General features: G+C 35.6%; 1 protein-coding gene across 4 annotated transcripts in view; it reads right to left on the minus strand.

Moving 5' to 3' along the window:
• Window positions 1-27,756, minus strand: part of PDLIM5 (PDZ and LIM domain 5) — a 204,400-nt gene that overhangs the window by 172,927 nt on the left and 3,717 nt on the right. The gene's annotated exons all lie outside the window — the stretch shown is intronic.

Consider the following 27,756-nt stretch of genomic DNA (forward strand, 5'->3'; position numbering starts at 1 on the left):
GTAGTGTGCACATAACGCCAAAGATATGATTTAGAAATGACATATTTTTCAAAACCATTTAAAGGTAAAAGCAAGCTATTTTTAGGATAGTACTGAATTTGTTTTCTATTTTTAAGAAATTATATTTCCAGTGTTTAGAGGGCAGAATAAACATCTCTTCCTCTAAGGCAGGGGGAGAAATTATATTTCCATTTCTAAAGAACTTTGGGAAAGGATGACTAAAAAATCAACATCTATGAAAGGAAAGAAAAAAAGTTTTCCCCAATAAAATGAAGGTAATAGGAATTTCTGAAAAACCTGAATGTAAATCTTGCAAGTCATATAAGCACCATTAATGGAAAACAGCTCCCTGACTATTTGAAGGTTAAAAAAATTTTTTTTCAAGAATAATATCAATTACTCCAAGGCAAAGTACTTTTATCAAGCATTAAACAATCTAAAAGTTGATTTCACATACAGAACCACTATTTGGCAAGCTAAAAATGTATTTTTATAAAATATATTTGTTGTTTTTAAAAATGTATTTGTTATGGATGGATCAGCATCCACAACAAATGCCTGTCATGAAAGATGCACTCAATAAAAGGAACTGGTTAATTCAGCATCTTAACACAAACACCCAACTTGAGGAACCTGGGCAGAAGGGTAGGGGAATCTAAGAAAGACGAAGTTTTATCTTCCAAGTATTTGTGTCCTTGAATCACTTGCAACACTTGTTAAAAACACAGACTCCCACTTTATACTGCAGAGATTCTAATTCAGTAAGTCTTGGGTGAGGCAAAGGAATATGTATTTTTATACAGAGCACTAAGCAATTCTGATACAGGTAGGCGAGAAACACCAACCCAGAGACTCCTCTACACCACATGAAGTTTCTTAGGGAAGCACACACAGCCCATCCTCAAAGCGCCCAAGGAAAGCCTAATACTCCCACCCCATGACAGCCATGACCGCAGCATTATGCACAGTCAGTAAAGCAATTCTTGAACATCTGCTGCATGGGACCAGTAAACACAATGGAGTCTCCATTCTTAAGGAATCTTTTAAGAGAGTACAGGCAGGCTAAAATCAGCAAGGAGAAACAGCGACTTTTTGGGTATGTGCCATGTGCTGTATGTTTTAGCGGCTCTATCTTTGAAGGAACGAATGGCCAGGCTGCAAGAGCGGCAAACACCACACAGAAAACCAACTGCAGGAATTTATCTGGATCCAAAGTTTTCTTCAATTTACTGTTCAGGAAGGGAACCACAAGATTCTTGGTGATCTATCTATTCATATTCAAATGACACTGAAAGTATGCTGTTTTCTGATAACCTCTCCATCCCAGCTGGTCAAGTTCTACAATGGCTGAAATTCACTGACAAATGTATTATCTGGGAGGTACTAACAGCTTTTAGTAACAAAGACTGATGTGAAATGAAATGTTTCCTATGTAGTGAAGTCAGGATTATAATCAGCTGCACATACCCGAAAATCCTTCTACTCTGGTCTTTATTTTATTTCTTAAAGATTTTATTTATTTGAGGGACAGAGAGAGCACAGGAAAGAGTACAGAAGGGGGGTGGGGCAGGGAGAAGCAGGCTGCCCACTGGGCAAGGAGCCCACCCAGAGCCCCATCCTCGGTTCCTGGGATCATGACCTAAGCCAAAGCAGACATTTAACTGACTGAGCCACCCAGGTGCCCCTCTACAGTAGTTTTAATAAAAAATGAATTATTTTTTTCAGCAAAGGGAAGAGCAAAGGTGGACAGTCGAAGGCAGCTCTGCAATGACCTCACTGTCTCTGGGTTCTTTCATTCTTTCTCCTCAGCCATCCATATACACAGGTTTCATCTACTTTTTAATTGTCACAAGTGGTAGAAAGTCCAAGCACTATTCACTTCCCTGACGAAGAGGAGGAGGACTCAACTCAGGGAAACAGAAATATAATCTAGCAGACATTCTCTTAGACTGTAAAGCAATGAATCTACAAAGGCAAATCTCTTAGCTGGGCACACTGCCACCCTAAAGAAAACCAGGTACTTGTAGTAAGGAAGAGGGGATGAAAAATACTGGAGAGGCAAACTGCAGTGTGTATCACCCAAAAATTCCTTATAAGAAAAGGCATTACAGCATTTTCGTCTAGAGTGAGATTTTGGTTTAGAGAGCTGACCATGAGGTCTAAATATCAACATATCCTACTCATCAAAGATCTTTCTCTTATCTCCTAACACTATATGTAAGTATAGCCTTCTTATCTAGAGGCCACATATGAAACCTTACCTAATTTATCAAAAGCTAAATGATTCTTATCTAATAGTATTCTTTATTACTTGGTTGTATTTCCAAATATTTTTAAAAAAACACAATAACAACACAAGACTATTTTAAGAAAAGAAATGCTAGTACTAAGCTAGGTGTTTACAGATAGTAACCACAGTTCTGTACTAAGTGACTGGAATATAAGAAATACAGTACCATGGTGGTAGAAGTTAGATGTAGAGTATTTATCTCAGAGGTGAATCTAAGGGATCTCAAAGAAGCATAATGATCTCCAGTCCTGCCTTCCTGAGCTTGAAGAGGCCTAGAACACCTCCTACTGATCCTTAGTCCAGATTCATAATCTATTGGTCTTTCACCACACAGACATGACATAATTTATGTTTTTTTAAGAGATAGAAAAGCCATTAGAGGTGATACTATTCCTTAAACATAAGGTGTATACACTAGATCACTCACTTCAACCTTTAATTTCCTAATTTTATATATATAAATATAACAATAACTAAATATAAAATTATATATATGTATATATATCGTTCTGGGGATAGTCTATACATATTGCATTAGCCATGCACTGTGTTTAACAAATGTTTTTATTTATTGAATACTTTATCACATCACTTGATGACATAGCTCTAGCACAATAATAATACATAACCAAAAAGAGAGATACCGTACTCAGAATCCTAGAATGCTAACATGGGACTAAGTGTGCAAACCTAAGAGAAATAAACGTGGAAGCTAGCAACGATAGATGAACAGGAGAGAACAATTTGGCTTGCCATCAAACAGACAAGAATAGAAATTTGTACTTTCTTCTGGTTCTTCTATTAAGTAACTAATGCCCATTAGGCAGGTATTCACCTTGTGAGTCTGTTCTGGAAACAGTAGCTTTTTTTCACTTCTGCTCCTTTCTTTCATGACACCTCCCTCCTATTAAGAGTAGAGATAACACCTGGTAGGGGAATGTCTCTTTGCCCTCAGTTAAACTTCCTTTATCTAGCCATCTGACAAATCACATGAGGCTTCAACAAAGCCACTCATGACAACTTACTGTCCAACAGCCTCATATGGGCATAACTTCCCCATGCCTAGACAAATATTAGGAATGTAAGTCTTCTCCTATATATAACGTCATACAATTATAACTGATCTCTCCCCAAAACTTTTGTTCCTCCATCCTCTAATAAAACATCTCTATGCTCTGCGGACATTTGCTTGCTTTTAAGTGTGTTTTCCTCACATGACTGCGATCTCTTCAAGGAATAAAGTGTATCTTATTCATTTTTGTATCGTCAGAGCCTATGAAAATCACCAAGTGAATGAAATGTATATTGAATTTCTCAATTAGAGAAAAAGAAACTCTATATAAACCAAACTGTGTTAAAAAAACGTGTAGGAAAGACTTCTAGTTAATGTCTTATTACTAGACTTCTACAAAAACTTTTTTTAATGGTAATGAATACTTATTTCTAAGTATTTATTAAGCACTTATTACAAAGATTGATAAAACGTTAATATGAACTTACCAAAAAAATTTTTTTTTCAAATTTTCTATTGCTTTCGCTTACAGATTATCTCATTCCATTCTTCTCAATTCATCCCAATTTACGATGAGGATGACTCTCACTCAGTGATTTGAAATAAATTATCTAAGTGTATACAACCTATATAATAAATAGCACCAGATCCAGAACATCTGATTTCAAATACAGTGCCTTTTCACTGTGCTGTAAGACACATCTCTACATGGTTCTCCTTAGCTATTTCTTCTGACCAGTATATGTCTCTGGGCAAGTCACATGATTTCACCGGCTTCCCTCAGCTTCCTACTCTGTAAAATGAAAGCAGTAACTCCTTGTAGAATAACATGAAATACAATGAAGAACATATGTGAACAAGCTTTTTAAGTTATTCTCAGCATATTTATTTTGATATATAAATAAGGATAATCCTTATATGTAAAACCTAGTTAAATATATTAATCCACACAAAGTAATGACTTCTAATTTCCCGAAAGTTCATATATTCAAACTCATTATTTTGTTGAAATGCCTTCTCCACAAATTTTTAGAAACTAAAAAAATGATCAGTTTTCTTCATTAAAATCTTCCAATTAAACTCTCCCTAGAGTTAAATCCTGTTCAACAAAAAGAAAAATGTTTTCAGCCATCACTTAACTCGATACCTTAACAAGAAACCGAAGATTTTAGTACAATCCAGAAGCAGTTTCCTGGTTTTTTCCCTTCTTCTGTAAAATTACAGGTCACACGTAATGGAGTTTGAACCTGGAAGATAGAAATGCTGATCTGGCTAGACCATGATCTCAGATTGGTAACACACCTCATTACCAGTGTGCTAGTAAAACCATACTTCGCACAGAATGTACCTTGTTTTGCGAGACATGCAGGAAATATATCTAAGGTTTCAAGTTGGTCCCTCTTGGGGTCACTGATTAGATTTCAAAACACGAGATTAGTACAGGGAATAAGGCGCAGAGGCATTAATATTAAAGCACTGTTCCTTAATGTGTGGTGTTCAAGATGATTTTAGGTGGTACATGGATTAAGTGTTTTAATAGTAACATTCATCTTTACAGGTATTTTAAAATATAATGAAGAAATCAAAATGATGATTCCATAAATGTGAATAACCAGAATGAGAATAAAGCATGAATTCTGGCTTTAAAACAGGGCATGAGTCATGAAAAGAGTAGTAACAAATTAAGAATATGACAAAAATCATGAACATAGTACACAAGATGAATCTGAAAACCACTTATTTGACACAGCACTATTTTTCTACAATAAAATTATCCTGCAAAAAAAGTTTATATGACACAAACGGCCCACTTACTTCATCAAAAAAATCATAAAAAAAAAAAACCTATCATAGAAGTTACAGATTAAAATAGATTTAAGAAGTTTCTAAACCAGGGAACCTGGGTGGCTCAGTGGGTTAAAGCCTCTGCCTTCGGCTCAGGTCATGATCCCAGGGTCCTGGGATCGAGCCCCACATCGGGCTTTCTGCTCAGCAGGGAGCCTGCTTCCCTCTCTCTCTCTCTGCCTACTCATGATCTCTGTCAAATAAATAAATAAAACCTTAAAAAAAAAAAAAAAGAAGTTTCTAAACCAATCCTAAACCTAAAATATGGATCTTACCTGGATCCTGATTCAAAAGATCATTAAAAATAATTATTCTTATGACATAAATATGTACTTATGTAGGACAATCAGGAAAATGAGAATTTTGAATAGCTGACATTGTGAAACTGTCTTTACTTTTCAAAGGTGATAAAGGTACTGTAATTGTGTTTTTATTTTTTTTTTAAGATTTTATTTATTTATCTGACAGAGAGATAGAGATAGGGAGAGAAGCAGAGGAGCATGCTTGAGCACATGAGCACACAAGCAGGGGGAGGAGCAGATAGAGGGAGAGGGAGAGGGAGAAGCAGGCTCCTCACTGAGCAGGGAGCCCAACACAATGCTCAATCCTAGGACCCAAGGATCACGACCTGAGCTGAAGGCAGATGCTTAATTGACTGAGCCACCTAGGCACCCCTGTAATTATGTTTTTAAAGAGAATTTTTACTGGGGTACCTGGGTTGGTGGAACATGGACTCTTGATCTTGGGTTTGTGAGTTTGAGCCCCAAGTTGGGTATACAATTACTTTAAAAAAAATTTTTTTTTTTAGTTCTTAAAAAAAAATTCTCATTTCTTGAGATACATTCTAAAATATTTAGATGAAATAATATGATAGCTACAATTTGCTTCCAAAGAATTCAAAAGTGAAGATAGAAGTTAATGAAAGTATAGATAAAATTAAAATGACTACATGGTTGAACCTCAGTGATCAATACACTGGGCTCATTATCTTATTCCACACCTTTAAAAAGTTTAAATCTGTATAAATGTTTTAAATTATTACCAGCTACACTAAAATTTAAAATTGTGACCAGGAAGGTACTGAAAACTGAAAACAAGTCTCTTACTCCAAAAGTAAAAGTGAGGGCCTAGTTCTTCACAATCTTTTCTGATAAATAATGCATTTTAAATACATCTTTCCTCAACCGCCCTCCCTCACAACCCAATTTTTTAAAAAATGCTAAGTTACCATTCTGTTACTACACAAATGTTATAATAACATACACTTCATAAGCAAATAAAAAAGTGATGCACTCTCTACTCATTTTCAGAATTCTAACATCTTCATCACAAGTCGATAAGTTCATCAAGAAAAAAGGTAAAGAGTAAGGTAAAAAGGTAAAAAGGAATAAGTAATGAGCCTTTCCTTTCTTTTGATACTCTTTTACTTCCCTACTAAATTTAAACAATGTTCCACACCACAATTAGCAGATTAATTACAATTGATTTTAAAAGGCCAAATTCAAAACACATTAAACACTCATTACTCAACACATTCTACTACTCCCCCCCAATTAAACTAAAAAATAAAATGACATAAAAAATCATGACAGTCATTTGTGGACCTGCACATAAAAAAGCAAATAATAGAGGTGCATGCATCAATATTAAACTTGCAGCTATCTATTAGTTAATTTAAGTCTTAAAATTAACCTAAATCACAACATGTCATCCAAGAATTTTTAATTTAAAAAAAAAAGGTGTGGTGTGCCTGGCTGGCTCAGTCCATAGAGCATGTGATACTTGATATCATGGGTTATTCAAGACCCACATTCAATGTACAGATTACTTAAAAATAAAATATTAAATAAATAAAAGGAGGTGAAATGTCTTTAGACAGTCACTTCAACCATGTTTAAAAACAGAAGTACATTTTAGTCAATAAATTAAGGAATTAGCAAGGACAATAATTCAAATAAAATTTAGAATATTTCTATAGGTCAACATCCACGAAATCTAGCATAGATGAGGCAATTTAAAGAGAAAAGATCAACATTCTCAAAGCACAGATAATCTTTAAAAAGGAATAAACTACCAGGACACCTGGGTGGCTCAGGGGGTTAAGGATCCAATTCTTGGTTTTGGCTCAGGTCAAGATCTCAAGGTCGTGAAACTGAGCCCCACATCTGGCTCTGTGTTCAGCAAGGTGTCAGCTTAGGATTCTTTCCCTGTCTCTCGGTTCCTCTCTCTGGAACCCAACCCCCCCAAACTCTCTCTCTCTCATAAACAAATCTATTTCTAAAAAGGAACAAACTACTTTAATTGACATTAAAATAATGTATCTCTCCATACCAAAAATAATTCCATATAGATTACAGAGTTTAAAAATGTTGAAAACCTAGAAAAAGCAAATGATAAAGTTATTAAGTATCTCAAGGGAAATGACTCTCCAATCTTTGAACACACACACGCACACACACACACACAAATTTAAAAATAAGAACAAATGAAATGATAAACTTCTGTGTGTCAAAAATATATAAATAACAAAAATGGAGAAACTGGCAGAAATACATGCAGCAAATGTAGTTCTAGTTTAATGCCACTAAATATAAAGGGTTCCTGAAAAACAAAACCATAAATAATGTAATTATTTCCACCTTATAGAAGGATCCTGATCCACAGAAGAAGGAATGTCTTAGATTATGAAAGCACTGATATTAGCAGTTTCCAAAAATTTTTTGTATTGTCTATGCTGGTCATTGGTCTATTTGTCCTCAGAACAATACCCTGCCCTTCTTTGCTGGTCTTTCTATGGCAACGAACTACATTTCCCAGGCTCCCTTGCTCTGGCTTCTGGATGGGTCCCACCAATGAGAGAGGCAACGTGGGGGAGGGGCGGTTAGGAGACAAGCCTTGATATTTCTCTCCTTTCTACACCTTCTCTGTGGTTCTACCTCTGATTAATCAGCCCATGGCTTCATGGTCCCAGCTCTGGATCACTCCCTCTCTTGCATCTTTAGCTCCTGCCACACAACACCCATACCCCAGCCTTGGTAACACTACACCTTTGCATTGTTTCTCCTGGTCCTTAAAGATGGCAATCTCCTGCTGTTGCTCTTTCTAAACTACTCTGCCATACTCTGCTGGACTTCTCTTCTCAACTAAAACCTGTTTACAAATTCCTTGTATTAAAATTTCCTATTTAAAACACACTAGGTGTCTTCCTTACTGGGCCCTGGTTTATTTAGTACCTCAAATCAAGGAGTTAATGGGAGATTTCAATAGAAAATGCTGGTATTTCAAAGCAATGTTTATTGAACCTTACATGGGGGGGGGGGCGGGCATCAAAACAGAAATTTTGGCATAAGAATTAACCATGATCCAGAATCACTTAGCACTACTATATATGTTCTACAGCCTACATTTATCTAAAAAGTCACCATTGTAATAAGATAGTGTTTTTAAAAGTCTTAAATAAATAAGTTTTTTAAAGAAATCAATAAAAACACAACTGCTACTTTAGTAACCTACTATTAAATGAACTTTAGTTTTGGCCTCCTCCCAAACTGTTAACTTTTTCCTTTCTTCCCCCTCCTCCTAGTGGCATTTTATCCAGAAACAAGAAAAATTCAGAAGTTGGTGAAAGGCAGTGGAAAGTTTTATTCAGAAGCTTAAAAATTAGCTCCTTACAACAATATTCTGCCAGAATATTTCTGCCAAGATTAAAAAATCACAATCAAAGCAAGGACAAATACCATAAAATGATGACAATATGAGCGAGAATAGATAAAAAGGTTGGATGTGAAAAACATCACAAGATATGATAGAATGTTTTATCTACATGTATCTGTATCTTAATATAAGATGGAAAAAGAATGGTTTAGCTTCTCATCATAGTTTGTCTTAAAAACAATCCCATATACAAAGACTGCCCCCCTTAAAGAACCATTCTGACCAGCCAATAATGAGAAAGAAATTGAGTAAGAAAAATGTAAAAAAAAAAAAAAAGAAAAAAAAAAAAAAGGAAGAAGAAGAAAGCAAAGCAAAGTATACTGAAATAGTTAGTTGTTTGGGTGTGTTTTACAAAATGAAAGTCACCACTGCCTCTAGAAATCAATGATACTCATAAATTTCAACCACTGGCCTAATGTTCCTGCTCATAGCCTAACACTTTCAGCCAGACTGAGTTCACTATGACCTGGTATAGTTGTAATACTACACTAAACCATGTGCACTGGGCACAGTAATCTTCTTTAACTTTTTATTTGTTGACTTGTTATCAAAAGTTAAATAATGTATACTTACCACAAAAATAAAGCCATGACAAGATAGCTTCATTTAACTGGTAACGTTTCATTGATTTTAAGGAGGTTCACAGACAACTAAAGTAAAATTTTACAAATACGTATGTAACCACAAGTCAAATTTTCTTAAATTTTTTGTTCACTATATTACATCTATTCCAGGACACTTTTGAAAAATGTTTTAAAATGAAAAACTGAAAGTGCTAGTTTCACTCTTTTCCCTCAAAGTTCAATTTTAAAAATCCCTATAAACATGACAAAGTCAAAAAGGCCAAATACAAAAAGGAAGTGTCTCTCAAGTAACACAGGCCACTTTTAATGCTTTCAGAATGTTTAAACACACAAATCAAGAAAATGTTCAGGGGGGGGGGCGGTAACTGGATGATGGACATTGGGGAGGGAATGTGTTATGAGCACTGGGTACTATGTAAGACTGATGAATCACAGACCTGTGCACCTGAAACAAATACCGCATTATGTGTTAATTAATTGAATTTAAATTAAATAATAATAATTAAAAAGGAAATGTTTGGTAAAGTTACAGAGTGCATCTCTAGGCCAGACTGCATGCCAAAATTCACTTACTTGTATTAAAAAGAAGTGGGAAGATGGAATTGGGTTACCTGAAAAAAGTGACACTTTTAACCACTGCAAGGTAAAATATTCAGAATACTGGAATTGCAAACACCATGCAATTAGAAATAATGTGTTCCAAGATTATAAAAGAAACAAGGAAGCTGATTCCAGATGGCCAGAAGTAAAACACAACACAGGCTTCCTCATGTATGTGTATTTTGGGTACACATGTTGACCACCATTATGTTAACCAGTTAATACTACACTGACAAGTACATCCATACTTCATACAAAGAAATGTGTAGGCATATTTATGACATTTTGCTTTTAGTTTAGATACAGGTATAACTTTAAGAGTTACCTAACAGTATAAAAGAGCTAGGAGCTATTTATCAAGTTTTTGTAGGATGTATGTGTGTTTAAAGAGAAGGCACATTATAATGTATTAGAATTACTGAACTAGGATGTAATTTGCCAATTCTGACAAATGTTCCATTGTCTTTATGTATAGAGGTTATTTCATGGTAAATCCTTCAATTTAGTTAAGAAATCATGTTACCATAACTACACCAATCCCTTAAGTTAAATTTTAGTTTCCACAATTTCAAGGAAAAGTCTAGTAATTGGCTGTCTACTCATTCCCATCTAAATGCTATTAAAATTTCTCTGGCAACTTCAAGGGGAAAAAGTCTTTATTTTTAAATATGTATTTTTAATACCTATAAAGAAATAACTTTATAAAGGGTTTATAAACTTTATAAAGGGTTTATAAACAAATCCTTTTCTGTCGATCAAATAAAAGTTACATCAATTTCTGCAGTCATGTAGATGCTACATAATGAATTTTTTTTTTAAATCCCACAGTTCAATATACTGCTATTTTTCCCCTTTATTAAAATCGTCTTTATCATTTTTAAGTGATAGTTCCGTAGTGGTAAATACATTCAAATTGTTATGCAACTGAGTTCCAGAATATTTTCAAATTGCACTATTATACCTATTAAACAACTCCCATTTCCCTCTCCCCCCCAACCCTGGTTACCACCATTCTAATTTCTCCTAATGGCTTTTATTTTTTATTTTCCTTTTTAAGAGACTATGACTTTGTAAGATTAAGAAAATTAAAACCCAATGCAAATAATCATCATCATTTCTGGTGGAAACCAAATTTGACCATGAAACTCAAGTATACTACATTTACTAAAACCTATATCACATAAAATGAAACAAGCACAAAACCTTTAAACAACCTGATAAATCAACTTCCAAATTCTACTGAAGAAAATACTTGCTTCACAAAATCATTGAAAAATAAGTTTTAAAATTGTTACCAACTGTAGAAAAATGAAATCATCTGTAATACATTTGGAGCCTTACTACTAGATTGAATTTATAAAGTAATTCTTCATTAGAATAAATTTGTCCTTTACAGTTTCCTTTCATGAGAAAATTTTTGTTTCTAATGTTTCTTGCCCCTCCTTCAGACAAAAAGGGTGGGGTTTCACTGATGCAAAAGATCACAGAGCTGATTATGAAAACTTTTTTTTATTATGAAACTTAATTGGGATAACTTAGATAACTGTCTAGTGATAATAAAACTTAAATTTTAAAAAGAATGAAAATTTAATGATGATAATAAAATGAAAAAACTCTTTGGGAAAACTGCCCTTCCCAAAGAAAATATTTAACTACTTTCATTTAAAATTACAATCTAGTGACTAGTTCAAAAGCAAGATAACTGGACAATGGTGACCAGTTCACCTGATAAGTTAGTAGACTAAAAAGGTTATTCCTCCCAGATATAAATGAAACATTTCAAATAAAATCATATGTTGGGAGAAAATATAAACCCTAAAAAAAATCACTGTACATTAAAAAATAGAATACGAGTATATTAGCTGTACAATATACTAGCATACTCGTATATTAGCTTTGGTAATAAAATATTCACATATCTCTGATCATTCATTATTATATAATCATAATCACCTAAAGTATTTTTTTGAGGCTAGAAATTAATTATTATTAGGTTACTTTAAATGTCAAGATAAAATCAAGAAAGCTATATCTAGGGGCACCTGGGTGGCTCAGTGGGTTAAGCCTCTGCCTTCAGCTCAGGTCATGATCCCAGGGTTCTGGGATAAGAGCCCTGCTTCCGGCCCTCTGTTCACAAGGGAGCCTCTCTCCGCCTGCTGCTCTGCCTCTCTCTCTCTCTCTCTCTGCCTGCTGCTCCACCTACTTGGGGTCGCTCTCTGTGAAATAAATAAATAAAATCTTTAAAAAAAAAAAAAAAAAAAAGCTGTATCTAAAACTTCTTTTAAGGGTGCCTGGGTGGCTCAGTTGGTTAAGAGTCCAACTCTTGGTTTCAGCTCAGGTCATGATCTCAGAGTCATGGAATCAAGTCCCATGTTGGGCTCGCATTCAGCGTGAAGCCGGCTTGGGAATTCTCACTTTTTTCCCTCTGCCCCTCCTCCACATGTATACACTCTATATATAATATAAATAAATCTTTGGGGCGCCTGGGTGGCCCAGTCGGTTAAGCGTCTGCCTTCAGCTCAGGTCATGCTGGGATCAAGTCCCACATCAGTCTCCCTGCTCAGTAGAGAGCCTACTTCTCCCTCTTCCTCTGCCTGCTGCTCTCTCTGCTTATGCTCTCTCTCTGCTTATGCTCTCTCTCTGCCTCACTCTCTAGCAAATAAAAAAATAAAATATTTTAAAATAAAATATAATAAATAAATCTTTAAAAAATATATAAAGAAAATTTGTTTTATACTAGTGTATTGTCATATTAATGTACTACAGATAATTCCTAAGTTGGTTGTAAAGCATTATTTTGTAAATGTAACTCAAAACTCACAGGAAAACTCATTCTTGCTTTGAATTTGCAAAAAGCTGACCTAAATATAAAGTCTGAAGTTTCATCATTTACCAAGGCATTATGATTTATTACAGCAGACTTATACCTATATAATAGTGATGACACTTTTATCCATTATCAATGTTCTTAAGGCATGAAAATGTGAATTTACTAATGTATCAATAGGCAGCCTCTCCTATTAGATGTTAACCCTACTCAAGGTACCTCTCTGAAAGATTAAGAAATGAAAAACATTAAATCTTATAAACTCCCTCCAGTTAAGAAAATAAAAAGGTCACAAAACATAACTTTTGGCATTGGGTGCACTAACCAACCAACAGTCTAAAGCATTCTTTTTAAAAATAGACACATTTTAAAACCTTTTTCAGCTCAACATATCAGATCTAGAATAAACATCCTAACACTCACTTTATCTTTGAGGCATACTCTAACAAAAGTGTTACCAACATAATTTGTAAACAAGTCCTCAGTGTGTATGCAACATTTCTTTATTAAAGTAGAAGAGGTCATAACATCACAAGGAAATGAAAACAGAAGACATCTGGGCAACAAGCTGCTTCTTAAAAGTTACAAAGAAAATTTGAAAGAACACAAAACAACAAAAAAATGTAATCAGCGTGCAAATAACAATGAAAAAATAACATATATATTTGTAACTACAAATAACTTTCAAAACAAACATATATTAAAATGAGTATTTTACTTCCAAATAGCCACTTTGGGTGGTTATATAGTTACTCCTTTGCTCAAAAACTGTTTTGAATTCCTTCCCAGAAACTTTAACCAAAACCAATTTATAAAACACACCAGTTTGTAGATATGATAAGATCACAGTAATAGTAACCCACACTCTAATTAATCAGCTCTAATCCAAAGGAATCAGAATCCCTCTTAATTCCCCAGGAGTTGCCCCATGATTATTCCCAATGTTACCCTCCTCAGTACTGTGAACCTCGTCTCTCATTCTGACACTAGACCTACCTTATCCCACTCTGTTTTCCTCCTTGCTCACAGCATTGTTGGCACACTGGCCACCTTTCTATTCCTTGAACACACCACGCTCTTTCCTGTCTCAAAGCAGAGAGAGAGATCACAAGTAGACAGAGAGGCAGGCAGAGAGAGGAGAAGCAGGGTCCCTGCTGAGCAGAGAGCCCGATGCAATGTGATGGATGCAATGTGATGCAAGGCTCAATCCCAGCACCCTGAGATCCCCACCTGAGCCAAAAGCACAGGCTTAACCACCCAGACACCGAGGAGCCCCTGGCTTCTTAGTCTTAAATCAATGCTGCCTCCTCAGTCATAGGGGCTTTTCTTGACCACTCAATTTAAAGGTAAAGACGTTACCACCAGATACTCGTCCTCTTCTCCCAATTACTCCCTAGCACATTACCTTATTAAAATTACACTGCTTACTTATTTATATATTTTAACTATCAGTCCCATTTACTAGGATATAAGGTCCAAAACACAAAGGACTTTGTTTTGCTTATCTCTGTATTTTCAGTACCGAGGCCAATACTGAGCACACCCTAGGTGCTCAATAATGAAAATGAGCAAATGACTCCATGCCCAGAGGTAGATACCATAAATTCTGCCTGCCATTGCCACTTTTGTGTCTTCTCCATGGATTCTACAGATCTTAGTCTAGAAGTTCCCTGCTATCCTGACACAGGCTATATGGTCAATGCACATTACTGTGCTCTCTTCCTAGATCTGATTATATATACGTCCTCTCCTACTTCTAAACTCCTTCAAATATTTCATATCATTCTCCATATGCCTTTAGGTCAGAAAATAGAGACTGACCCAATATACCCAAGGGCCAGTACACAGTAAGAGATCAATAAATAAGTACTGACTTACACCTTGTTGTCTCAGGGCTTTGGCACAAGTCATTCAGAAGAAGGGCAGTGCCAGAAGATGATACCAAAAGGATATACCCTGCTCTACCAAGATCTACCCATGTCTCATAAAAGATAACAATTAAAAGTAATAATAAAATCTCCAGGGACTATGCTTGAATACACTCAATTATGTTTCCTGAATTCCTACCCATGAGGTTTCTTGATCTTTCATGCAAAGAGCACACACCCATACATAAACACTTGCCCCTCTTAGGCTCACCTAACTTCCATACATGTCCAGACAAGCCTGAATTTGCACATTTACAAAGCACAGACCAGCTTTAGTTTTCTCTTTTTAAACAAAAGATACACATATTGTAAAAATTTCAAACTGTACAAAAGAGTACAGAGAAAAGTGACAGTTCCATCAAGCCCACAGCCCAGGGCAGTATCTAAACCCTGCACCATCCAGTCACACAAAAATCAGTTTCCTGACTTAATAATTGTACTTTTGCATTGTTCTTTTTTAACTTATTTTTTTTAAAGATTTTATTTATTTATTAGAGAGACAGAGAGCACAAGTAGGCAGAGAGAGAGAGGGAAGCAGGCTCCCAGCGGAGCAGAGAGCCTGATGCGGGGCTCAATCCCAGGACCTTGAGATCATGATCTGAGCTGAAGGCAGAAGCTTTAACCCACTGAGCCACCCAGGCGCCCCAACTTTCGCATTGTTCTTAATATATCTGAGGTGTTAGGTGTTATATTCAGTTCTGAGAGTCATACAAAGACATTTAAAAACTTTTAAAAGCATATGCCCAAGGTTGTCATGAGAGGCAAACTCATGAAATATTAGAAGAAAGGCTTCCTACATAATTTCCAGCAGACTCAAAGGGAAATACTACTCAATCACTTATCTGAAAGGCTGTTAAGTAAGAAAGGGTTAGCCTCTGTTGTACCTGAAACTAAAAGACAGAAACAGAACCACTGGGTCAAACTTACAGAAAATAAATTCTGATTGACACAGAGAAAGACCCTGGGAGGCAGGTGGTTATTATATGATGTAACCTCTGGGACATTTCCCAGAAATGTAAACACTGCCTAGAATTAAAAACAAAGAAAACCAAAATATTTCATCAGTTAATTCTATCAGTCATGTACATTAACAAAACAAATCTAAGGAAATTTGATTGCGATTGCAACCCAGCTTCCCATTTGTCCTCTATTATCATTACGATCATCAGCCAATAGCTACTGAACACAAACTGGGAATTCTAGCATGATCCGGTTCCACCCACGCTGTAGAGGTTTTCTCGCTCCCTGTTGAGAGCACTTCCCCATTAACAAAGTATATGACTTATATAAATGTACTTAACTATACTGCTGTGAAACCTAATGTGAGGAGCAAAAATTTGTACTGTTCTCTGGTTCATGGGATTAAAAAAACTGTACCTAGTTCTTTTTTAACATATTACCATTTGGTTAGTAATGAGGTGTAAAATAAAACCAAGTATAGTCAAAGATTCCTGAAGAAGTCTTTGATAAGTTCAACATTATTAAATTTTATATTATTAAAATTTTATAAGTAGTACGGCAACTTCAGCCCTCTAAATCTTTGTCATGAAGATACTTAAAACACTGTGAAGAGAACCAAACACTACTGTCATTTATTTACAAAAAGGATTTGACCTATGGTGACTGAACTCTGAAAAATGGGAAAAGCCTAGTGGTGGGGAAAAGTAGATCTGTCACATTATTTATTTAGTCAGTGACAATCCCCATGTAACTTAGCCTTTTCTTTTTTTTTTAAGATTTTATTTTTTATTTATTTGAGAGAGAGAGACAGTGAGAGAGAGCATGAGCGAGGAGAAGGTCAGAGGGAGAAGCAGACTCCCTATGGAGCTGGGAGCCTGATGTGGGACTCGATCCCGGGACTCCAGGATCACGCCCTGAGCCGGAGGCAGTCGTTTAACCAACTGCGCCACCCAGGCGTCCCTTTTTTTTTTTTTTTTAAGATTTTATTTTTTATTTATTTGAGAGAGAGAGACAGTGAGAGAGAGCATGAGCGAGGAGAAGGTCAGAGGGAGAACTTAGCCTTTTCTTTTTGCTGAAATGATCTAAGTAGCAAAAGATCCATAATTTAAAAATTTTTTTTTAAAAGCAAAGTCATATATGGTTCCCAAATATTTATGTACAAAATGGAACATCAATGGTAGATGAGAAACATCCAGACAGCATGTGAGAATCCCTTAACAACCTGAATTCAATGTCTAGGGCCTGGACTCTACATTTTTAAAATCTCTTAGATGATTTTAATAATTGCCTTGGAAACCAGTCATATCTTTTCCTAATAATCTCAGTTATTCCCATTTATACAAGTCTTTTATTCTAGAGCATGTATACACACACAATGGCGGCTGGCTGGCTGTCAGTAGAGCATGCAACTCTTGATCTCAGGGTTGTGAAGGCAAGCCCCAGGTTGGGTGCAGACATTACTTAAAATGTTTTTTAAAAAGATAGAAAAGAAGAAATACAGAAACTTGATTGTCAGGAGTGAAAACTGTCATCTATTCCCAGAAAATAGAGTATACTGGTTAAAAGCATTATTACTACTCAATTTGACTGGTTTCAAATCCTAAGCCTAATCAATTACTGGCTGTTTAACTCTGGGCATGTCATTTAACTTTTCTTCCTTTTAAAATCATACTTTCTCAGAGGATCCTTAATGAGAATTAAATAATGGAACATGTGTAAAACGATTAGAGCAGGGCCTAGACAATAACAAGGGCTCAATAAATGTCAGCTTATTTACATCATTATTTTTATTGTTTAATATAGGAAAGAAAGGAGACCCAAGCAAGTTGGAGTAGTCAAAAATTTGAAAGAGCACTTGGTATATGAATGTGCCTTGAAGGATGGTTAGAGGATTAAAGGTAAGAAGAAACAAAGGTAGTAAGCACAAAAAATTTAAGAGACCAAGGACTTTTTGGTTCAAAATGGGCATTTTGGACCATAAGCTCAATTGTTTTAAGGGGACCCATTTATATGCAGCTGGAATGTCAGGCAGAGGAGTCAAGCAATAATTCAACAGATAACAGGAAACCCTTAACTGTTTCTTAAATAGGACAGTAATGTGTTAAATGCAGGATTTTAGAATTTCTACCTGGGCAAACTGCCAGCCTGAGTATAAAGAACCAAACTACAAGGGGATAAGCCAATGACAAAGTTTGGAAACACCTGTGTCTACTAAAATATCAATTATCATTCTGAGAATTGAATACCAATAACCAGAATCTTCTAGAATGGAGAGGTTCATATACAGAAATGCCTACTATGAAAAGATCAGAAGAACTATTTGTAGATTATTTAGAAGTTAGTAGCATAGAGATATGTCAAGAAAATGTCCAAAATCATGAAAATTACATGTGTAGTAATACTTGTACATATGTATGAACTTCTTTCTCCAGAACATCTTTAAAGATTCCTAGTTAAGGGACAGAGCATTTGTTTTCTAAAGGACATTTGTCCCCCACTACCTTTTCTCAAGAAGAAAAATACTTTCAGAACATATCCACAACCTCCTCTGGCTAACATTATACAACCCTACTAAACTTTTTAATTTTACTATCTATAAAAGTTATAATCTCAGAAATCTTTTATGAAATGCATAGGCTAATTATTGCATCCTCAACAGAGCCACATCATAACCCTTAAATCCCTGATAGAACAAATGGTAAATGGCACTCAACAGTTAATGTCATTAAAACAAAATTTTAGTTAAGACAAAATTTACCCAAAACAATTATGAAGAACAACGGCCATTGTTAAATCAATTTTTGGATCCTGGAACAAAAAAAATGTTTAAGAAATCACAGAATTCAAATAACAAATGGTGCAAATTCTGAGCAAGTTCCAAACTCTTCTCATGATATATATTTTTTTTAAAGATTTTATTTATTCATTTGACAGACAGAGATCACAAATAGGTAGAGAGGCAGGCAGAGAGAGAGAGAGGAGGAAGCAGGCTCCCCGCCGAGCAGAGAGCCCGATGCAGGACTCGATCCCAGGACCCTGAGATCACGACCCGAGCCTAAGGCAGAGGCCCAACCCACTGAGCCTTATATTTTTTTAAGGTTTTATTTTTAAGTGGTGTGCCTGGGTGGCTCAGTCAGTTAAGCTTCTGCCATCAGCTCTGGTCATGACCCCAGGGTCCTGAGGCAGAGCCCGACATCTAGTTCCCTGCTCAGCAGGGAGTCTGCTTCTCCCTCTGTCCTCCCCCCAACCATACTTATGCATGCTCTCTCTCTCTCTCTCTCTCATAAATAAATAAATAAAATCTTTTAAAAAAATATTTTATTTTTAAGTAATCTCTACACCAAACTTGTGGCTCAAATCCCCAACCCCATCAAGAGTTGCATGCTCCACCAACTGCTAGCTAGGCGCCCCACTTCCCATATTTAAGAATTTAAGGGACACCTGGGTGGCTCAGTCTGTTAGGCATCTGCCTTTGGCTCAGATCATGATCTCTTCTTGCGGAGAACCTGCTTCTCCCTCTCGACCCTGCTAGTGTTCCCTCAAATAAATTTAAAAAATCTTAAAAAAAAAAATTACAGCAACACATGAAAGGGAATTTCCACATCCCCTTTAACCACATAAACACAAACATCCCTGGCATCTTTACTCTTTTTGTCACCAAGGTTACCAACACACATATTCTGCTGCTCAAACCAGGGTAAAATGAAGAAATACATTATGCCTCATGTTAGTATGCCTTCACAATGCCTGATTTACTATGTTATTGAAAATGTAACACTTCAGTTAAGCTCCACTGGCTAATAAAAGGTTGATAATGAAAACAGTGAGTTTTCTAGGGGTGAATTTTACTATGTCCCAGGGCCATAGTGAACAGCTCATAAAGGTCTCCTTGTCACATCATTTAAAGTGAGCTAGAGAAGATATGAAATCCCACAATATATCAGGCTCCAGGAGAAACTCCAAAATAACAACCATGACTCTATTAAATGTGATTTGCTTAATTTTTCAGAAAGTCTACAAGGCAATGTGCCAAAAACTGTTCAACAAAAAAACAAACAAAATCTTTCACATGTAACTGGAAGTAATATGTTAACACTGAGAGGAAATCTATTCAAAAATAGGAAATACATTTTTTAAAAAAGAATTAGTAAATAAATGATAGAGGGTAACTATTAATCAAAACTCCTTATGAAAAAATTCAAAGAACATCATCCCTGGAAATCAATGGTGTCATTTATAGAATAGCAGCACATTTTTATTTCGTATGTTCTCATGCAAAATAAAAAACAATGAACCACTTAAAAACAGAAAATCCTTGGTAGACTACTTGTGATTAAGAGCTATAAAAAGTAGAAAAGTGGAAATAGCCCCATCTGATCAGAAAAGATCAAAGTCTGTTGAAAAGTGTGTTAGCACAGGTATGAGGAAACCAGTATTCTTATACTGTGGGTAGGAGTGTCTTATAGAGATAGTTGGCAATATCAATCAAAATTATAAATGTATCGGGGCACCTGGGTGGCTCAGAGGGTTAAAGCCTCTGCCTTCGGCTCAGGTCATGATCTCAGGGTCCTGGGATCAAGCCCCGCATCGGGCTTTCTGCTCAGCGGGGAGCCTGCTTCCTCCTCTCTCTCTGCCTGCCTCTCTGCCTACTTGTGATCTCTCTCTGTCAAATAAATAAAAACAAACCTTTAAAATAAAAAAAATAAAAAAAAATTATAAATGTATCTACCCCTTTGACTCAGCAATTCCATTTCTAGGAATTTATGTGACAGATACGTTCATATATATGCCATATATACAAATGCAAAAATTATTGCAGTGTCAGTAAAACCAGTTGAATAAATTATGATAAATCCAATCAATGCAGCTATACAAAAGAATGATGTATTTACTGATTTGGCGTTAGGTGAAGAAAACAAAATGCCCAAAAAAAGTATAGTTTTTAAGGATGTTGTTGTCTGAGTTGAAAAGGAGGGTGATAAGGATACATATATATATGTATATACATGTATCTGTACAGATCATCTCTGAAATTATACACAAGAAACTGCTAACAGGTTGCTTCCAGGAAAACTAAATGAAAGGCAGGACAACAGGAGACTTTCCTTTATATCCTGCTGTACCTCTGGAATTTCCAACTATATGAATGTATTACCTAAAAAGAAGTATAAATTAACCAAACTTTAAAAGTGGGAAGGGTGAAAGGTTAAAAAAGACTGTTTGAGTAACAAATGTGACCCAGTAAGTAAGTGCTCCCATTGTGGCCTTTTTCAAACTGCCTCTTTTCTCCTTCCATCTAATGTGCTCCTTTCCATTCCTTCCTGTTAACTTTCCCAGTCCATTTTAATCTCCTCCATGTAGGCCTATCAGGGTCACGTGTTATAACTATCTAGATTGGCTTCAAGCACTAAATGCCAAAGAAGTTGATGGACTTTGTTCCACAAATCATCACACAAAATGGGCACAACATCAGATGTTGAAGAAAAAAAAAAAAGAGTTATTTACAGTATGATAGATAACTGTACTTATATAAAACAAGAAAAAAAAATAAGGTGGGGAATGACAGGAAAGTGAACATCACAATATTGTAAAAAATTCTTCCAGCAGCACCTGGGTGTCTCAGTGGGTTAAAGCCTCTGCCTTCTGCTGGGATCATGATCTCAGGATCCTGGGAGCAAGCCCCACATCGGGCTCTCTGCTCAGCAGAGAGCAGCTCTGCTCAGCCTCCCCCTCTCTCTCTGCCTGTGTACTTGTGCTCTCTGCCTGTCAAATAAATAAATAAAATCTTAAAAAAAAAAAATTCTTCCAAACCTAACTTTAAACACTCATTCAATACTGTCTCCTGTGTCTTTTCATAAATATCTTATTACCAAAACAAACAAACAAACAAACAAACAAACCCCACTTAATAAAAAACAGAGTATCTACGATAAAAAAGTGATTATCCCACTTCATAATTTAAAAACCAAACCTGAATTCCCAACAGGGCTATGGAGTGGCTCTGCACCTAGAATACCTAAGTTAACGGTCACCATAGTCACTGCTCCTTAACTGCTTAAGCTAATTGCTCTTTTCATTCCCTTATGTCCTTTATTTGCAAATGTATGCATATATAAGTATTTTAAGTATTTCACATGCTAGGGTCTTATTCTGTCACATTTTATATTATAGAGTCAATATTTCTGTATCCCAAAATTTAAATAAAGGTCTAGCGTCTCACCTACTAAAACTGAAACAGAATTAACCCTTACAAGACACCAAAGAAACAACACCTTCTTTGTCCAGAGCAATGTTTGCTTCTAAAAGAACTAACTCCTATCAGGTATTTTCCCCCGTGCAGTCATAACTGGGAGAAAAGGCCATGACTGATCTTATGGTATATGGGATTCTGGGTAGAACTACTGCTAAGAGGATATTTTGGACAGAAACAACTGGTTAACTGTATATTCACACTGCAACCTGACCAACAACCATCATAAAGAAAAGCTCTTCCTGAAAGTTCTCAAAAATAACTGAAGTCCACAGTCTTCAATATTCTCAGTTTGAGTAGATATTATGCCTAATTGTAAGTAGGTGAACAAGTTATGTAAAAATATCCTTTACTTGGGTTTAAAATGTTATTCTTGGAGCACCTGGGTGGCTCAGTCCGATAAGCATCCAATGCTTGATTTTGGCTCAGGTTGTGATTTCAGGGTTTTGAGATCAACCCTAGCATCTGGCTCCACAGAGGGCTGGGCATGGAGCCTGCTTAAGATTCTCTCTCCCTCTGCCCTTTTCACACCCTACCCCCATCCCCACACATGCATACTCTTTCTCTCTCTCTAAAAAAATAAAGTAAAATAATGCGTTATTCTTACTTCGCCCAATCTCCAAATTATTTCCTCCATCACGTACAGAAGGCCTACAGACAGTAGAAGTCCTCTTATTTTAACAGATAACGTTCCAAAATGCCCAACATTCATTAAAATCTGAAAAATCAAGCTCCCCTTTTCTAGAACTACTAATTTACAACAAAACACACTGTTAAGATTTTTCATTTATTTACAAATAACAATCCAGAAAAACATCTTCAGAATTATCTTGAGATTCTTTACCTTGTAACCACAATGACAGAAAATCACCACTTAGGAAAAAAAGCCAGTCTCTGTGCCCCACAAAAAAGGTAATTAATATTTTAAAAGCAGAAGATGAACATACATGTGAAATATACATTAGGTAGTTATACAAACTAAATCCTTAACTTTCCAACTTGGCATAATGACAGAGTAGTTGGAAGGGACTGTAAAAGAAAATACTCAACAGCTTAAAATTAACAATGGGCCCATTTATTCAAGGTAGGATGGTTCTCCCATTTCAGCTTGAGAGGACTGAAAGTCTCTTTCTATCCTCCTCAAGGAGGGAAACTCCGCAGCTGGCCTGTCTGGAGAATCACTCAAATATATTCACAGCTTTGCTCGAAGTCAAGCAATGGCAAGAAAAGCCTTCATCTTCACTTTCTACTGAAAACCAACACAGAGAATGTTGACTTTGAGATATTAAAATTTCATCCTTCAAGGATCATTTCAATTAATTTCTCCTGCAGGAAGCTGACCCCACAAATTAAAAAGCCCACTGAAACTGAGAAACACTTATCTGTATCTTTGTAATTTCACCAAATACTGTCTTGTGATAGGTCTTATAACAATGTCTAGTACGGCACTTAATTCTTTTCTCCCCAACCTTTTTACCCCCCAATATTTTATACCTTCTTAAATGGTTTCTAGGAAGTATTCCTATAACTGCTGAATAAATGAATTCTTGGCAAAAATGTTTCACAGCTGTCTTTTCTCTGTTCTGTCTTATACTCCCAAGCCGAGCTCCATAATCCAGAAAGTAGTAAATTTCCTTTGCTTTTTAAATCCAACTAAAATCTTGTCTGAGTTGGTAACAACTAATCCTCTCCTAACTCTTGAGAATCAAAATCATTATTTGTATTAATATTAATTTGTATTAAAATATTTGACCTCATTCTTATCTGCTGAAGAAACAATGTAGATGTTTTATGGAGAATTGGGAGCTCATCTTCAGGAAATTCAAATACTGACATTTAAGGGAAAAAAACCTCTAATATCATAAATCAGAAAACACAAAACAGAGTACTGTAACCTTAAGATGCCATACTTAAAAGATGTTATTCACAAATATATCATCCTTCCTCTAATTCCATCGTGAGGAACATCAACTTGCCAAAATATGGCCTTGAATTGTGCAAGAAGTCTCCTATTTCTTCTTATAAAATATACTGGCAAAGACCAATAACCCACACTGCTACAAAGAAACCCATCCCCACATTCCATGGCTTCAAGGCAATTCCATAAATACAGGGTCATAAAAAGGCAGCCTACAAACTGTTGTAGCCAGCACTCCATTTTAAGAATAGGAAACTGAAGACAATGACATGTGATTATATAGTTACAGTAATGTGAGGATCCTTTTAAAAGTTTCTAAGACAATCTTGTCTTAGAAACGGTCCCACCTACTAAAAAAGAAAGCAAAACTTGTACACTATAGATAATGGGAAAATCTATGTGAAATGTTAAATATTGTATAGTTGGCAAGAAAAAAACATATAGTTTGCATTCTTTAAAACACAAAGTCACACCCAGCAAATTCACATGCTAGTAACAACAAAATCTCAGGAAAACAGAATGTTCAGGTCCCAGCCAATGGTCTACTTATGACAAATACATTTGCTGTCACAAGGTTCCAATGTTATAAGGGAATGTAAATAGCCCTATGGAGCTGGACATGCAACAAATGAACAGAGGAAAAACTGTATGCTTTTGGACTCTAAACATAAATATGCAGCTTCCCAGCTAAGCACAAACTTGTGATTTTTTTTTTTCTTTTTCAATTCCAGTAGACTCTAAGTAAAAAAAATAACTCCTACGTTACCCATAATTACAGGGCATTTGATATTGCAAGTCTCAAAATATTTTTTCTTCTTAATATTATAATATTATTGTTGTAAAAAATAAGAGCTAAGAGAATACAATGCACCCGACCTTGCTAATAATTTCATACCTATCATTAATATGAGAAGCCCTAAATTAATGTTTTAAGGCATGCTGTTAAGTTTTAATTACTTGACACATTAATTAAACAATTTAGTGACCACAGAAATATCTCCCAATAATTTTACATAATTAAGGCAGAATAAATGTAACTAGAGAACTAAGTAAGATGAGGTGTAACATTACTAATCTTATTACAACAATATAAATTAGTTATTAGGCACACATCTTTATTAGGCAATGTTATAGGCATGTTTGAACTGAACCACACAAGGGGTTAAAAGTAACTACAATGAAAGCCAACAGCCTAGCAGCACAGTTGAGCCAACATTCCCTTCTCTCCTCCCCTCCCCTTCCCATCCTCTCCAGTCCAGAATGAATTGCATGCCCCACTGCACAAGGCCCAAAAAGGTCACAGGAGATGGCAGAGACTTTTGTAAGAGAACAGAAATAACTCAGCAGCTTTGTTACCATAGTCTCTTTTAATCAGTATGTTCAAAATCCTTTAATTAGCACTCTGTCTACACAAGGAAAGCATTTCTTCTGTGCCAAGGGAGGGCACATATGTATGTACACAGTGTTCTGTTTTATCAGCATCACAACATGGAGCTAGGCCTCAAATTGTCTGCCAGGAAACTAAAGCACAGAAAACTCTTTTAAAGGCATGGTACCACAAAACTTACACATCACATTTGCATTTCTACTACCAAACCACACAGTGATGATTTAGTTTGTTTCATTAGGTGTCAATTTGTTTCTGGACTTCTTCCCCACCAAAACTGGATGCATTTTAAACTAAACAATAACTTCTATAGTCCATTATTTATAAAGTAAGATATTCAAACTTAATATAAATAATGTTAACAGAACATAAAAACAAGACAATAGTAAGGTATCATTCTTTTCCTCATAAGAGATCTTCAGGAAGAGAAAAAAAATTGCCTTGCTCAAACACGAATAAATCGTAAGACCCATTTTCACATGGATGCTTTCCATTTAAAATTTCATCCAACCATGAAGTCTTAAAACTTAAAGGCTGGATTACATATATGCATTTCCTTGTAAAATCTGATTAACTGGAATCAAGACAGAAATTGGTGGTAAATTAAAGTTAACTGTTTAAAAAATAAAATAAAATAAACTGTTTAAAAAATCCACAGACAAGAAACAAGGAAAACTTCATTAGTAAATTGGGATTAGCTGTATTTTAGCTATTTTCACACGTTACAAACTTATCTTTCAAAATTAAGGTGTGTGTATATATAAGCAGCAGTGTATGTGTCTACACACACACACAACACACACACATATGTAATTAAACAACAGCCTCCAAAACTCCTGATTAGAGAAATCACCTAATTAAAGAAACAATATATAGATAAAATTTATCATTAGGGAAGCAGCATAACATAAATCCTTGAAAGCCAGGTCTTCCACACCAGTCATGCGAGCTCATAGCACAGTTTTGTACAATGGGTATAGTACCACAATTTCACAGGTTGACAGGAGAATTAAATAAATGAGATGATGCACTTATAAACACTTGGCAAAAATCCAAAAGTTTGCTCGCAAGGCTGTTGGGGGTGGGGAGTAATAGAAGGTATTCTTGTGCATTGCACAAAAGTATAAATTGACACAGCCTATTGAAATTGTATATATATGTGTCCATAGATATGCGTGTGTATACACACACACACACACATAAACAGTTGACTCTTGAACAGCATGGAGGTTGGGGCACTGACTGCATCATACAGTCAAAAATCTACATATAACTTTTGACTCCCTCCAAAATTTAACTATACTAATAGCCTACTGTTCACTGAAAACCTTATCGATAACAAAGAATCTATTAACACATATTTTCATGTTATATATACTGTATTTTTATAATACAGTAAGCTAGAAAAAAATATTAAGAAAATCATAAGGGAGTGCTTGGGTGGTTTGGTTAAGCATCTGAACCTTGAATCTGGCTTGGGTCATGATGTCAGGGTCTTGAGATCAAAGCCCTGCATCAGGCTCCATACTCAGTGGGGAGTGTGCTTGAGATTCTCTCCCTTTCCCTCTGCCCCTCCCCAAGCCTGCCTGTGCTCTCTCTCACTCTCTCTAAAATAAAAAAAAATCAATCTTAAAAAGAACAATGAAAATCAGAAGGAAGAGAAAATACATTTACAGTATTGTATATATATTTATTAGAAAAGAAATCCCTGTATAAGTGGACCTACACAGTTCCTATCTGTGTTATTCAAGAGTCAACTGTGTTTATACATACACACAAAAAATTATGCATATATGGTATCCACCACAGCACTGTTTGAAATAACAATACTAGAAACAGTATAAATGCCTTTCCATAGGGGACTGGTTAAATGTACGTTACTTCCCTACAAGAGAATTCTACATAGTTGCTTAAAACAAAAACAAAAACCTTTAGGGAAAGTTCTCCACGATAAATTATTGAGAAAAAAAGACACGGAGCAGTGTGCATAACATGCTCATATAAGTAAAAGGGGAGTGGATATTCCTATTTGACTAAGAAAAAAAAAGCCCTCTGGAACATTATACAAGCAATTAATAGCAAGGAGAAACAGTGCTTGACATATGTCATGCCTCAAAAAAACACCATCATCATCATGAAAATATATCCTTAAGTTGTATATACAAAATACATTCAAACTAAATCAATAATGTAGTAAACAACAAAATCTCAATTATTTATAAGCTGACTATCTAGGAGATCCAAGCCCTAAATCTCTCTTCAAACATAAGCAGTCTCTGGCAATTTTACTGTTAACTATCACCTTCACCAGAAAGTGAGCGGAGGAAATAACACCGAAAACAGTCATTTTATTTGATATTGATCAACAGTTTTTAATTAACAGCTTCTGGAGCTGAAAGAAACAATGAAAATCCCATTGTGCAGCCTTCTAATATTACATA

This window comes from Neovison vison, chromosome 11 (assembly GCF_020171115.1).
Source record: "Neovison vison isolate M4711 chromosome 11, ASM_NN_V1, whole genome shotgun sequence".
Classification (NCBI taxonomy): Eukaryota; Metazoa; Chordata; class Mammalia; order Carnivora; family Mustelidae; genus Neogale; species Neogale vison.